The sequence below is a fragment of the Cardiocondyla obscurior genome, linkage group LG03, assembly GCF_019399895.1.
Source record: "Cardiocondyla obscurior isolate alpha-2009 linkage group LG03, Cobs3.1, whole genome shotgun sequence".
Classification (NCBI taxonomy): Eukaryota; Metazoa; Arthropoda; class Insecta; order Hymenoptera; family Formicidae; genus Cardiocondyla; species Cardiocondyla obscurior.
Window position 1 is genome coordinate 5267551 of NC_091866.1, and position 13592 is coordinate 5281142.

General features: G+C 42.2%; 1 protein-coding gene across 3 annotated transcripts in view; it reads left to right on the top strand.

The window, feature by feature from the left end:
• The window catches only part of LOC139113912 (protein gustavus-like), a 175355-nt gene that overhangs the window by 35542 nt on the left and 126221 nt on the right, over positions 1 to 13592 (top strand). The window lies entirely within an intron of this gene.

The following is a 13592-nucleotide window of genomic DNA, read 5'->3' on the forward strand; positions in this document are numbered from 1 at the left end:
GTTCTACATTTTAATTTTCGATCGAAAATATCGCGCGTTTAATGTAACAGTTCTAAAAACGTAAGCGCCACGTTTTTTATTTTTTTTTTATTTTTTTTTTAAATATAATTTAATTTAATTTTATTTTATTTTTTATATACATATTTTGCGTGTGAGAAAATTTTTGAAAGAACAAAGAGAGACGAGCATGATCACCGTTGCTCGTCAACGTAGTAAGTAAAAAGGAAAACGCGTAAGAGAAACTTCTTTCTCGTGTGCGAGAAGTTTCATTGTAGTCCGCTGTAGATGTGTTTGCAGAGCAATCTTTGCTTATTTCATTATCGCAAAACTGAAAGATATAACGCCAGACGCGCGGACCTTCGAGGAACATGTAAGATAAAGCTAATATTTAAACGGTAATAATTTTTACTACGATAATAACCTTTCGCGTCAGGTAATCGCGTTTCGAAAAAAAGAAAAAAAAAAAGGGAAACGATTAGACGGCCTCGAACGGCTCCATCGGTCTCGAAGAACGGTAAGGAGATTGGCAAAGTCGCTTGCTGTCCGATGGTGACAGCATCAATCGTGAGATTGACATTTTATACAGAACGAACAACGACAAAGCACACTCTCGCGCCTACATACATGTATTATCGCGTGGTATCATTAATAAAGTATTAGGCTTTTCATTGAGTCATCGCGCAACCTTGCTTTCATAATTACGCAACCGCACAATGATTGCGATGTCCTCGCGGCGAGATACGCGTTGAGAAAAAGGGTTGTGGGTGCACCGATGTAATAAACGCATACATAAAACGCGAATGAAAACAGTGACGAGTACTTCCTCCGTCGCCTCTAGAATTTACCACCTCCCATTTACAATATAATTTAGTCCTGATCGCTTTTGGAGCTTGCGAGTCTCGAAGAGAATGAACGGAGTTTGCGATAAAGCGCAAAAAAAAAAAAATATGATAACTTGACGGTTATATTTTTAACGCGAATCGATAAGAACAAAAATTAAAAGTCTGATAAAATTGATTCTCAAGTTCCTTGAAGGTGTATTAAAAAGGAAAAAAAGGGGAAAAAAATATTTAAAAAAATTTTGTAATCACCGACGAAGGCTTTTCTTACACGAGTCCGTAATTCGTCTTGCGTGAATAAGTCATTTGCTATGTAATATTAACCGCATAGGTTTATAAAGCCGATTAATATTCACAGTCGTACAGGATTATATTTGGGAAATGGTCCTATAATAGACTACTGCGCTATGAATTAGGAATTCCTCGTAGCGACATCGATCTGCTCCATTTACCGCAAATAGACGTTGGAACGTTACGTAAAATCGAACGTTGTAAAATCGCCGCTATTCGTTACCGGAACCTCCCGGATGCGTATGAATGTGTACGACGTGTTTAGCACTTCCAACAACCGTCGAACGAATCGATCTTTCGGAAGACTTACGATCATGTTTCATTGTCACCTTTTATTCTTAGAAGTATTAGAAGTTTTTAGAGCATGAAAGAAGCCTCTTTCTTTTTTCTAGATAAAAATTACACGCGCAAACGTGCAACGCACATTTTTCTTATTTGTAAGAGATAGTATTTAATCAAATTAAAACAATTCTATTGCGTTAAACATTTTTTTAGGTAATCCTTTGATTTTGGAAAAATAATGGTAAGGTTAATAAATTTATTACTCACCATACAGCTGCTCCAGGGTCGTCAGAAGCCTCTCCAAAGCTGCCAGCCTGCCTCTCCTCAGCATCCGTCGCTCTTCTGGCACACACAACACTCGCGAATACGCGGCTGATCACAGTCTCGTACGCAATATTCGGTAGAAAAATTGCCCGACTTTTAACGGCACTCCCGATACTTTAACGTTAAATTGGCGCGAATGACCCGCAGCAACGCCAAGATGGTCGCGATAATCTTCGAGCTCGGGTTCGCAAATGCATACGGAGTACTCACGCTTCCGTTTCTATGCCTCTAAGCGCTACTTGTGCGTACGGATTAATAATGCATTAAACAGTTCTCACCAAGTCCTCGCGACAGCAACATCTCGGTCATCGTCGACCAGTTTCGGATCACACGTACACGCGAAATCGACAGAGAACGAGTCCGGAACGAGCAGGGGAGTCTTTTCTCGTGTCGAGATAATATTCGGGTATTAAAATATTCACTGTGTTACCACGGAAGTATGTCTGAATAACGTTCAGCCTGGATTCAACCTTGGTCGCTCGCAGTGTTTTGATGGTGAGGGTGTACCGCTCCGAGCGCCGACCGTGAGCTATCCCCCCTCCATCCTCACCAACTCACTCGGTTCTTACGGCGTACCGCGATACTCTGCTTGCGATCACATGCGATTAAAAACGTTCGGCGGTTTGTGCTCCTCCGTGTGAAATGTAACGTCGCGGTCAAGTGTTCGTGGACACCACGGGCGGCGCGGGCGGCGCGGGTAGCGTCGTCGCGAAACAGTTCTCGCCAAGGTCTCGCGATAGCAACATGTCGGTCATTGTCGATCAGTTCCGGATCACATGTACACGCGAAATAGACAGAGTAAAATAGAGAGAGTGAGTCCGGAACGAGCGGGGAGAGGGGGGGGGGCCCTTTCCTCGTGTCGAGAGAACATTCGGGTATTAGAACATTCACTGTGTTACCACGGAAGTGCGTCTGAATAACATTCAGCCTGGACTCAACCTTGGTCGCTCGCCGTGCTTTGATGGTGGGGGTAAACAGCGTCGAGCTCCGAGCGCCGACCGTGCGCTCTTCCCCCGCCTCCCACCCGCTCGTTTCTTACGGCGTACCGCGATACTCTGCCTGCGATCACATGCGATTAGAAACGTTCGGCGGTTTGTGCCCCCTCCCTCCGTGTGAAATGTAACGTCGCGGTCAAGTGCTCGTGGACACCGCGGGCGGCGCGGACAGTGCTGACGCGAAATGAACAGACTGGCGCGTTCCGCGGCAACTTCTCGTGAGACGCGCTCCCTCGAAGAAGAAGGTAATATGGCGGCGGACGATGGACTCCCGCCTCGTCGGGGCCTACATCGCGAGGCGATTATACTCCGCGACGGTCGTTGGACGGATGCCTCTGCACGTGGCAGATAAGGATTTGGCTCCTACGCGCCGGGGCTGGACATTTTTACCGAGCGGCAGGTATTTGGGACTGAAGGGCGTGCGGGAATCGTCGCGAGCCACCGTTGCGAGCCGCGAACGACTCCGCGGGAGGGGTAGCCATTACGCGATAGTCGGTGTCGTCCTTCTCGCGATCGCTAAGGACGTCTCTTCCGTGATTTTCTGTGGGAATACGACTCGCACGCGATTGATTTCGAGGATGCTAATAACTCTCGCGTAATTTTCGCAACGGATAGTACGCGATGGACCGTGGTTTTATTCGGATTCGCGGACACATGTGTGTGTGTGTGTGAGTGCTATCTGCTGTACGAGGAAGGAGCTGCGTAAGCGACCTGGACAGCTGAGGCCGAGAGGAGGAGAGGCGGAGAGGCGGCTTTGGAGTAGCATCGGGCAACAGATGAGAAACATAAAGGTAAATTCAGTAATAATTACATAAAATTGCTGGTACGAAAAAGGTGTGCGTGTGTGCATTTTAACATGATCCAGGATATTTTGCATATAATTTTCAGCTGTATTTTACTAACAATTACAAATTGACTTAATTTCTTTTTAATCTTGTACGGAAAGGCGCGTATACTTTTTTCACCTTTTTCGTTACAGTGTACCTATATATTCAAACTATTAAAAAAAATATTTAAAAAAAAATTGCATTAAAACCAGAGGCTTTTCTTCCAACGTTGCAATAATATTTGAATTTTCTATGCCATGAATTAACGATGACCCAACGGCTCGCCAATAAAAATAACATTTACCGAAATAATAAAAAATATAAAAAAAAAAGAATTAAAAGTACAAACCCCGAATTAGTCGCAACGCGAAGAGAATATTTGAGCAGAAACAAACTTTGTCGGTAAGAAAAAGAATAGGTTGGTCGAGAAATTTTTTTTATTGCGTCTTGTCGTACACATTTCGAAAGCTCGCAGTCGAGAGTTGCTGGGAGTCGGCGCTCCCGAGGAAGTTACGGTCTCGTGCGGTTTGCAGAGGAAGGATCGCTACCTTCCTCTTTCCCGGACTCGGCCAACTCGAGCTCCTATTTCTTTTCTCCTCCACCGTCGAGGACTCGCGTGCACTTCGCCACGCGAACTCCCGAGACAAAGTTGCTCTGACAAGCGCGAACGATTTGTGCGCATTGTTCTTCACTCGTCGGCGGCACGTTCCTCGAGCGAGAATACTTTTCTCCACGGCGTATCGTCGCGTCCCAGGGTCGCGGTAAGAACTCATCGGGTCCGAAAAGTTTTATCTTCCGCTCGCGAACGCTTTTATCCTCCCGGGGTAGCACCAAAATCGTCCGGCCGGAGAGATAAAAACCGGAGACTAGAGATAAAAGCAATGACTTTTGCGTTAGCGCTTCGTTATTATGCTAATTCGAATCTTGCGAAAGTCCTACCCGTCTCCTCCCGTAATTCTCAACGATTATACCTCGAAGTTGCGTATCTGACGGCCAAATAAATAGTTGTCTCCCCTCGACAGATTTTTTAACGAAATAATTTATATCCGAGCGTAACATGTCGATATTTATTTTTATCGGACGTTAAACGTGCGCCGAGGTAACAAAGTCGTATTGCAGAAATTATGATTTTCGTAGCGTATAAAGTTTTTTTTTTTTTTTACGCACGTTCGAGCTATTAGATTATTATCAATGATTCGCTTCCCCTCGTTTTCCTATACGGTTGTCACGGTCAAGGGTCATTCTTCTTTCGCTCGTTTCGATCCCAAGGCATTAACGATGCTAAACGACCGGGCCTTGAGGCGCGGAACGACACCCAGGAGGTACACACGCGTATCAGCGATGCGTAGGTCGAGGTAACCGACCCGATACTCAGAAGTATCAGAGCCCGGGCTGGGGGGAGAGGGAGGGGGACGGGAAAAAATTGACGGCCTTCAGCGTCGTTCGGGAAGGCTGGTACGTCCTCGCGCCGTTGACGGATATCCGCTTTTCGTAATTCACTCGTGGTGATCGATTGTTCGTTGTTGATAAAATGCCCGGCGTTATGTAACAGAATCGCGCCGCGACAATAGCGTCAATCGCTCGTCATCGCTCGATTTTACGCAATTATATTTTTCTTCGAGTCCTTACGTCATTAACATCGTTTTAAGAAACGATGCACATCCTCGACGATGATATTTGAACTTTACATTTCAAATAAGCATCGCGGAAACTTATCGGTCCTAATTTTCAATCGCGATTATAGTCCGGCTTGAAATTAAAATTTTTATCAAAAGCGGTGACCTCGGGTGCTAAAAGTAATCCGCCGTTTTGTTCCCGCTGCCGGAACTTTTCGTCAATCTTCGGAATTAAGTACTCCGTAATTAACTACGCTGGTAAAAATTTCGTGAAATTTCGATACGTAAGCATTCGTTTAGGCGAACGTTGCTGGCGAAATTATGCTTGTTCGGTCTTTATCTTCAGAATATTTCTTACGAGAATATTCGCGAGCGGAAGAAGGAGCGGTGAATGTGTAAAAAAAAAAAAAAAAAGAATTCGCACGCCACTGAAATGAGAAAGAAACGAAGGATGACCCTTATTACACGGCACAATAAGACTTAGCTATTGTCACTCCCTCAATGTGTATAATCTCGCTTTCGGAGAGTCATTCGACATGCTCGGTGCCTCGGCATTGCGTTCAGGCATGCAGTCGCGGATCTGCTTTTGTAATTTAAAAACTTTCGTATCTCTGCGCACCGCAGCCGGATTACCTGGCGTAGATGTAACGGTCGAGAATCTGATGGCTCGAACAACAATTCGAAGGGCAACCGAGCCCTCCAGGGACTGTGCGACACAAGTTCCTTCCCACTTTCGGTAACTTGCCCCCTTTATCGTTTTCCCTTTGCTCGTCGTCCTTCGCGAACAAATTGCTCTTCCAACGGCCGATTACCCTCCGGTCCTCCGACTTTCTCCTCCGGTGCGTGATCCTTCGTCAGGATTCCAGAAACGCAGGCGACACCGCGCCTCCGTTTTCCCTCGTAACTTTATAAGGCATATTACCGCGAAAATCCTATAAAACCCTTATTTTGTCTGTAATATATATATATATATATATATATATATATATATATTTGGAGCGTGGTTTCTTTCCGAAACTCGCGTCAGTGTTAAGAACTCGAACTTGGAGAAAACGTGTCAGTCTCCTTTTCTATCTCGCCGTCCTGTTATCCAAAAAAATAAAGCACGGTAAAGAGGCGCGCCACGTGTGTTAAATGTCCCTAAATTTCTTCGGTCTCTCTCGCGATAAAAAACAGCTAAGTGTCGGAGGGAAAAAAAAAAAAAAAAAATTAGAGGGAGAGAAATAAATCAATGGCATTTGGAAAATAGCTGTCGCGCGGCCACCCAGAGTACCTCTGCTTTCATACGTGGAAACAGGCGATCCGATAACCGCAGCGGAAAATGTCGCCGCACGTCCGCGCGATTCTTTTTACCGCGACAGTCGGCGTCCACGTTTGCCCGTGTAAAACGTCACTCGTTTTCCACCCGACACGTTCGTCATTCGGCCTGTCGATTCGTCCCCTTCTTCCCCTCCCCCTTCGTCGGAGAGGATGACCATTTATCCCCCTCGCGTAAAAAGTGAACGCGCTAACGCGGCCTCGTGCGTTGCACGTTGGCCGTTCGAATCTGTATAGTGATTAGGGATTTAGCTGGAGACCAAGCGCGAATGCAAATTTCATGGGGAAGTGCGGATCGCACCGGTGATTTCGGCAGAATTTTTACGCGCGGAAAATTGCACGCCGCCGAGATTAATCGTAAAGTTAATGCAAACTAATCCACGCTCGAATGTTCGTCGAAGCTGTTCGATATTCAATCGCGTATTCAATACGGGACCTGTAACGGTGTCGTTGCTTTTTAATTTGCATTTAATGATTTTTAGCGGAAAGTTTCGATCCGAAAAGCGACACGCAAAAGTCTTGAAAATTGATCGATTTTGTTTAAAAAAAAAAAAACTTTTTTTTACAATTTTTGCAAAATTCGCGCATTTGAGTAGAATTATATTAGCCTCGTTTTAAAATTGTATTTAAAAAGAAAATTCTTACAACACTGAAAATATTAATTATTAAACATCTCAATTTTATTGCAATGGAATTATCCGTGTAACAAACATTTGCCGCGTATAGCATCGGTTTTCTGATTACAAACCGAGAGGAATTAATTTCCATTCGGTTCACGCTTGACGACTGGATAATACGAGGTTAATTTCCGTTATTACGGAGACAGGATCGTGCATCCTGTTATAATGTTTGAATGTGCAACATTGACGCTTGCTGGTATCAATGATTGTAATCTCGGTTTAAAGCTAAATTATAAAGTACTTTTCCCCTAATAATTAAACTACGTGAATTAAATATAGGCAATTATGTTAAAGATACGTATTATTTTCCAATTATTATTATTATATGTAATAATCAGTAGTATATTTTTCAACCTTTTTTACTTTTTATATATTTATTTTATACAAAACGCGATTACATAGAATTGTTGCAAATATTTTTAACGTTGTTATTTGCGAATATTTTTTATACTTATTTATCATTTTATTGTTTCACTGACAATAATATTACAATAGAATACAGTACAGTTTAGATCGTGTAACGTGTTACATTAAATATGAGACGGGCAGTGCCGACGCATAATAATTATCGCATCATACAATGATTATTAACTATTTTATTGCATTTATTAAAAACTGCGGGTTAAATTGCTGGCCCATGGTAGCTAGATGATTAAAGATAATGAACAATCGGAATAATTAATGTTGCGAAATGAAAATGAACGCGAGTCAAATGAAGTAAATGTTGATGAGGTATTTAACAGGTCGATTCTCCCAGTTTACTACTAAAAACGTTTATCGATTACTTAAATTAGCCTTACTTAAGGATGCGTTACAATTCAATCTTTTATCTGCGTAAATCGTGTCGATTGTCGTTGCTGAACGTTTCGTGGGTAACTCAATTATATTTTTTTTTGTTAAAGTATTAGTTTACGTAGAAGAGAAATATTTTAAATAGTACTTTAAGAATATATCCATACAAGTAACACGACGTAGCGGCGTTTTTACATCTCCGTGACGGTGCGAGGCCTCTTTCGATTTAATTTAATCGCGTCATCATTCGTCACTGGCTGTCGGAGCGCGAATGATCGCAGCGTGTTAAGTGCACTTCAAATTGATAGCGTTTGTTCTCGAAATTATGACGCCACTTCGGTATGATAATCCATTTTGCGGATCGTGGGTCGGCTCGAAATCGGAGGTTGGTCGATCCGGCCGTCGAGCCGCGCGCTGGATAATAACCGTGCATAATCACACCTGCATTATACCGTTGACTGTCAATCGATGTTTCCAGCCTCCGTAGAAACGCGCGGAAATTTTACCGCTTACGTAGGAAAAATAATATCGCCATCGATGCCGGGCGCTGATAAATAAAGCCCGATCGCGTACCGTTCCGCATATCGTAATTTAATCCTAGTTGCTAATCGACTGAAGCGAAAACGTCAACCGCGTTGACACCTGCGCTTGGCTGCCTTGTAATTATTATCAGTCTGGATCACTTGACATCAACGATCTGGCGCTAATTTATCAAGTTTTCGGACAAAGATTCGTTGTAGCATAGTATCATTTGTAATGAATGTCGTGGAATTAATTGGGATCTAATTAGATTTCGTCATATGCGAATAATCGGCGAGTGTCTAATAGTACAAATTAATGAAATTAATTATTAGCCAAGTTCCGTATAAATTATATTTATTTATTTTTTTTTTTACAATCTTAATTTATTCTAAGATATTTATTATTATTAATATTTATTAATGTAATTGATGCCTGTCGCAAAGTCGTCGAAAAAGATTTAATTTTCTTCAAGAATAATATGCAGGACGTTGGTTATATTGTGGTTTGGAAACTTCCTCAGGTCGGTGTCTGCTTTTACAAACGGACCTCGTTTTCTATCGCGTTATTTTCCATTCGGCCCGTTACTACACGATTTATTCATTCACGTTAAATCGCGATCCACATTCGTCGACGGCGGTTTTCAAAGATTGCCTGGAAAATATAGAACTCCTCGTATGTGTCGTCTCAATTCGTGTCGTTCTCCGCTTAATTCCCGTCTTTGCTTTTGCATCTCGCGTTTGTTTGAACTCTCTCTCTCTCTCTCTTTCTCTCTCTCTCTTCTCTCCGCCAAAATATTCCTCTCGTGCGGGTAAACAAAGACGATCTAGTTTTCGTCGGTTGCAAGCCAAGTCCATTTAGACGAACTCGTTTACGCGCGAGTGACGAAATGGGAAGGAAAATCGATCGGCGCGCATTCTCGGCGGTTTCTGTCAACGAGAACGAGAGATTTTTATTTGATTAAAAGAAATACACGGCTGAGCTCTAGGTTTACGAAGAGATCAAATTCCCAGCGGAGACAAATTCGAAAAATATATTGCTATTGTCTTCGCACCCTCTCTCGATTTTGTTATTCTTTATTTTCACGTAATTTTGATAAATCTGTCGACGCAAAATAGTAGTTGTATTTCTAAAAATAAAAAAAGGTTCTAAAAGATTTTAGATAAATGAAGGTACCGATAAACGGCACATTTCTATATCGCGTTTCTTTTGTGAACTGTATCTGCTCGGTGGAATGAAACGAGCTGCGATATAAAACCGTACGTATCGAACGTTTAATAACGATCAAAACGGAAAACGGTGAATAAAAATGCTTGTGAATAATGCGCACGGTGCACACAATGTACGCGCGAAAATGACATAACAACGGAATTGTAGTAGGTCGTGAATAAATGAGAGAGCGCGTGCAACGGCGTCATCAATACGTAAAATTCAACGTTTTATAAGTTAGCGGAACAAAATGTGCAGCATCAATTCTCACTAATGTTTTTACTTGTTGTTCATCAACAAATGAGCAACAAATAAAAACATTAATGAGAATTAATTCTGTTCATTTTGTTCCGGTAACTTATAAGACATTAATTTTCCTGGTGGGATTTGGTGGCGCCATCGAAGGAACGAACAGCGAAAACGAAATCATCCTACATCTCTGTCGGTAATCCGACAAATTTAGCGATACATTTAAAAGAAAAAAAAATAAAGTAGATTTGGTAGAAAAACGTATGACGTAATTAAAAAAAATATATTCGCATACCGGTGTTGTATTTATCTTAATTCGGTCACGAAATTTTTATGTTTTAAAGAGTCAAATATAATACTCGTGTATTTATTTATTTATTTATTTATTGTTTAATTATTGAAATTAAAAAGTTAAAAAAAAATTTAATTAGACCGTTTCGGTAAACGGCGTATTTTATTATTTATATTTTGAAAGTGCATATACGATTTAATTTAATCTGCCTATTTGTAAGTAAATTGCAAGTAATCTAAAAAATTTTTTTTTACGTAATATAAATTAAAAATAAAAATAAGATAAGCGTTATATTGCTGGCTGATAACCGGACGATCTGTATTACCTACTTGATAAGGTCGCGCTGCAGCCCTTTGTATCTCTTAGTAGAGTCTCTTACCTGCAACAGAAAGAAAACAGCAATGATTAGTCGCGATAATTAATAGCGTGCTGTATAATTAAAATAAAAAAATAGTAAAGCTAAGTAAAAAGTTCTTTGTGCAAAGGGTTGGCGGGATGTTAAGTAACAAGCGTCGATAACAAGGGACTCTGCTCGCTGCGTCGGAAGGGCACATTTCGTTATCAAATTTCCAACAGCTGTTTATATGCAGCGACAGAGCTGCGCTCGATATTGATTCCAAGCGGTAACTTTGTCGTAGGATTCGGTGATCAATAATGCCTTGTATTAGTTCTCTGATATAGAAATCAGTTAAAAAGAAAAAAAAAAAATAGAAAAGAAAAAAACAAACAAAATAACTATGACGATACTCGCAATATTGCTCTACTCGCAGGTCGTTAGTCTCTGATCTATTTTACGTGTATGGAAATACTTTATGAACTGGGTCGTGTGCGATTTTCCCGAGAAAAAAAAAGAAAATAAAAGATAAAAAAAAGAACAATTGAGATTGAAGTCTGAAACGCAATCCCTTCCAAGTTTTTTCGTTCCGCGTTTTCCCTCGTCGCTCCGTGTCTCCTTAATTGACATCTTCTACGGGAATACAACTTTCCGTTGTGATAGCTGGGTCCGGCGGTGTGCCCCGGGATAAGCTGATCTAGCGTAATGAGGTAAGAATAAGACCTGAATGTGGAAGACGGCGGAGAGAAAGGTAGAGCGGTGAGCAGCAGAAGGGCGAGAAAAGACGTCTCCTATCTTTCGGGGACTAAGGGATGGTATAGAATAAGATAGGGAACGACGGAGATCGGAGAAAACTTTCCGCGAGATTTCTTATCAAAATGCAAATCCGACGGGCGACCTCGCTGATCTTCTTCCGCCTCCGACTCGACTTCCCTCTCGCCGTTCCAACGCTCTCGCTTCGATAGATCTGTCGTTTCTGCAGCTTTGCCGTGACACCGGTTTAGATCGCTCCCAGGCGCTCCTCGCGCTGCTCATCCTGCTTTCTCTTTCCATTTCAAGTAGTTTTCATCTGATTTTCACGTCACTACATCCTGTCCGCGCGCGGGTTTCGCAGCAGGGCGATCGTCAATATCTCGTACTTCGCCGTGAGCGCGTATTCGGAAGTGGCGAAGTGCCCACGCTCGATTATCCCGGAAAGGCAGGCGAATCATAAATAAAGATTCGAAAGCGACGAATATTAGACGCAAATAAAGCTTTTGTGCGATGAGAAACCAATAGCCACATATCGACGGGCAATAACGGCCGTTTAAAATTTTACAATGTAGAATTTACAATTTAGATGGAGACCCATTGTCTGGCGCAACCCTTCTCTTGTCTCGGTTATGAAAAAGCAGGGGAGCCCCTCGGTCACGCCACCCCCATCGAGAGAGCACCCTCTTTCTTTCTTCCTCTCTTTTTACCCTCTCTATATTGCTGTTGGTCATCCTCGTGCCAACATCGCCCCTACATCAACCGGGATACTTTCATTTCGCGCATTCAGCAGCTTCGCTCGGTTAAAATCAGGAGAGCCTACTTTCCATCAGTATTTATGTTTAACAGTGATATTTTTGCCAGGAAGTATTTGAAAGAGAGAAGCTTTTCATTTAGCGCAAAACAACATGTCGTTATTATCGACCGCGTAAATATTTTAATTTATTTTTCACCTAAGAAATTTTGCTCCGAATAAATTATTTTTAATTCAACACTGTACAAAATTTTGAAATTATTAGTTTCGTTCATTTTGTACTACTGAATTTAATTTTCTAATTGGTATCCGATTAAATATGTTTATAATTAATTTTATTAACAGGACGAATTAGCATCGTATTTTCTGAAACTCCGATAAAAGGGGTGGCGAGTGAAATAAACGAACGCTCGTCTGTCCCGCATCGGTCTTTTCGCGCGCGGGGCATTACACGGGCGTTTACAATTAATAATGTATGCGGGATATGCGCGTTCGGAACGAACGGACCTCGTATCGTGTCGCTCGTATACGCAGACGGCTGAATAAATTTGTACCTGTCTCTATATCGGCAGACAAGATGATTCATTGTTAGGTAGCCGGTTGATGAATGAAAATGCGGGTGAAACCCGAGCGAAGTGCGATCCCGCCGGGCCGCGTACCTCGGCTCGTATCGCCGTAATAAACGTTCCGTTTTTACGTTTGTTCGCCGCGACTAATGCCACACTCGACCCGTCGACGTGAATTCGCATATCGGCTTGACGCGCCGTGTCGCAACGCGAGAACAACACCTCGTGTTTTCGAAAACCAACTGCGAGTTCGATTTTACTCGTCATTGTGCGGCATATCGCTATTTGTTGACGATTTACGATACGCTGTCACTCTCCGCGGAGGCGCGACGACCATTTCGAATATTAATTGATGAATACGCCGAGTAATTTACAAGAATTACAACGCGACCCCGTGAAATGTATTCGCAACGCGCGCACGCCCCGCCATTAGTTGACATTTTGTTTAACAACGTCGCGGCATTATAAAAGATATTAATGAAGAGCCGCGAATTAATTAGGAATCACAAATGCATCGGCCACGTATTAACTGGCATTTTAATCAGCTAATTGGAGTGGCGGAATGCTATCGGTAAGCTCTGCGGCACGAATGTAAACGAAGTGGCAGCCGGTGAAGTTTCATACCCGCGATACATGAAAAATTCAATCACAAAACGCATTTGCTAATGATGCGCCCTGCGTTCTTGCCATGCCGATTCATCGTTTTTCAATTAGCTGATTGGCAATTCGTTAAAAAACCGAGCGGTAAGCGCGAAAGGAGGAAAAAAAAAAGAGAAAAAAAAAAAAATAATAAACGTAGAAATTCTATCGCCTTTGTTGCAGCCAGCGCATATAGCTAATCAAAAATCGGCTTGTCTTAGAGGCGACACGTTGTAACTTAATCAAAATACCGAAGCTTCTAATTTTCAAAATTCATCGCACAACCGATTATTAAATCTGACGTAATTCTTCGTCAA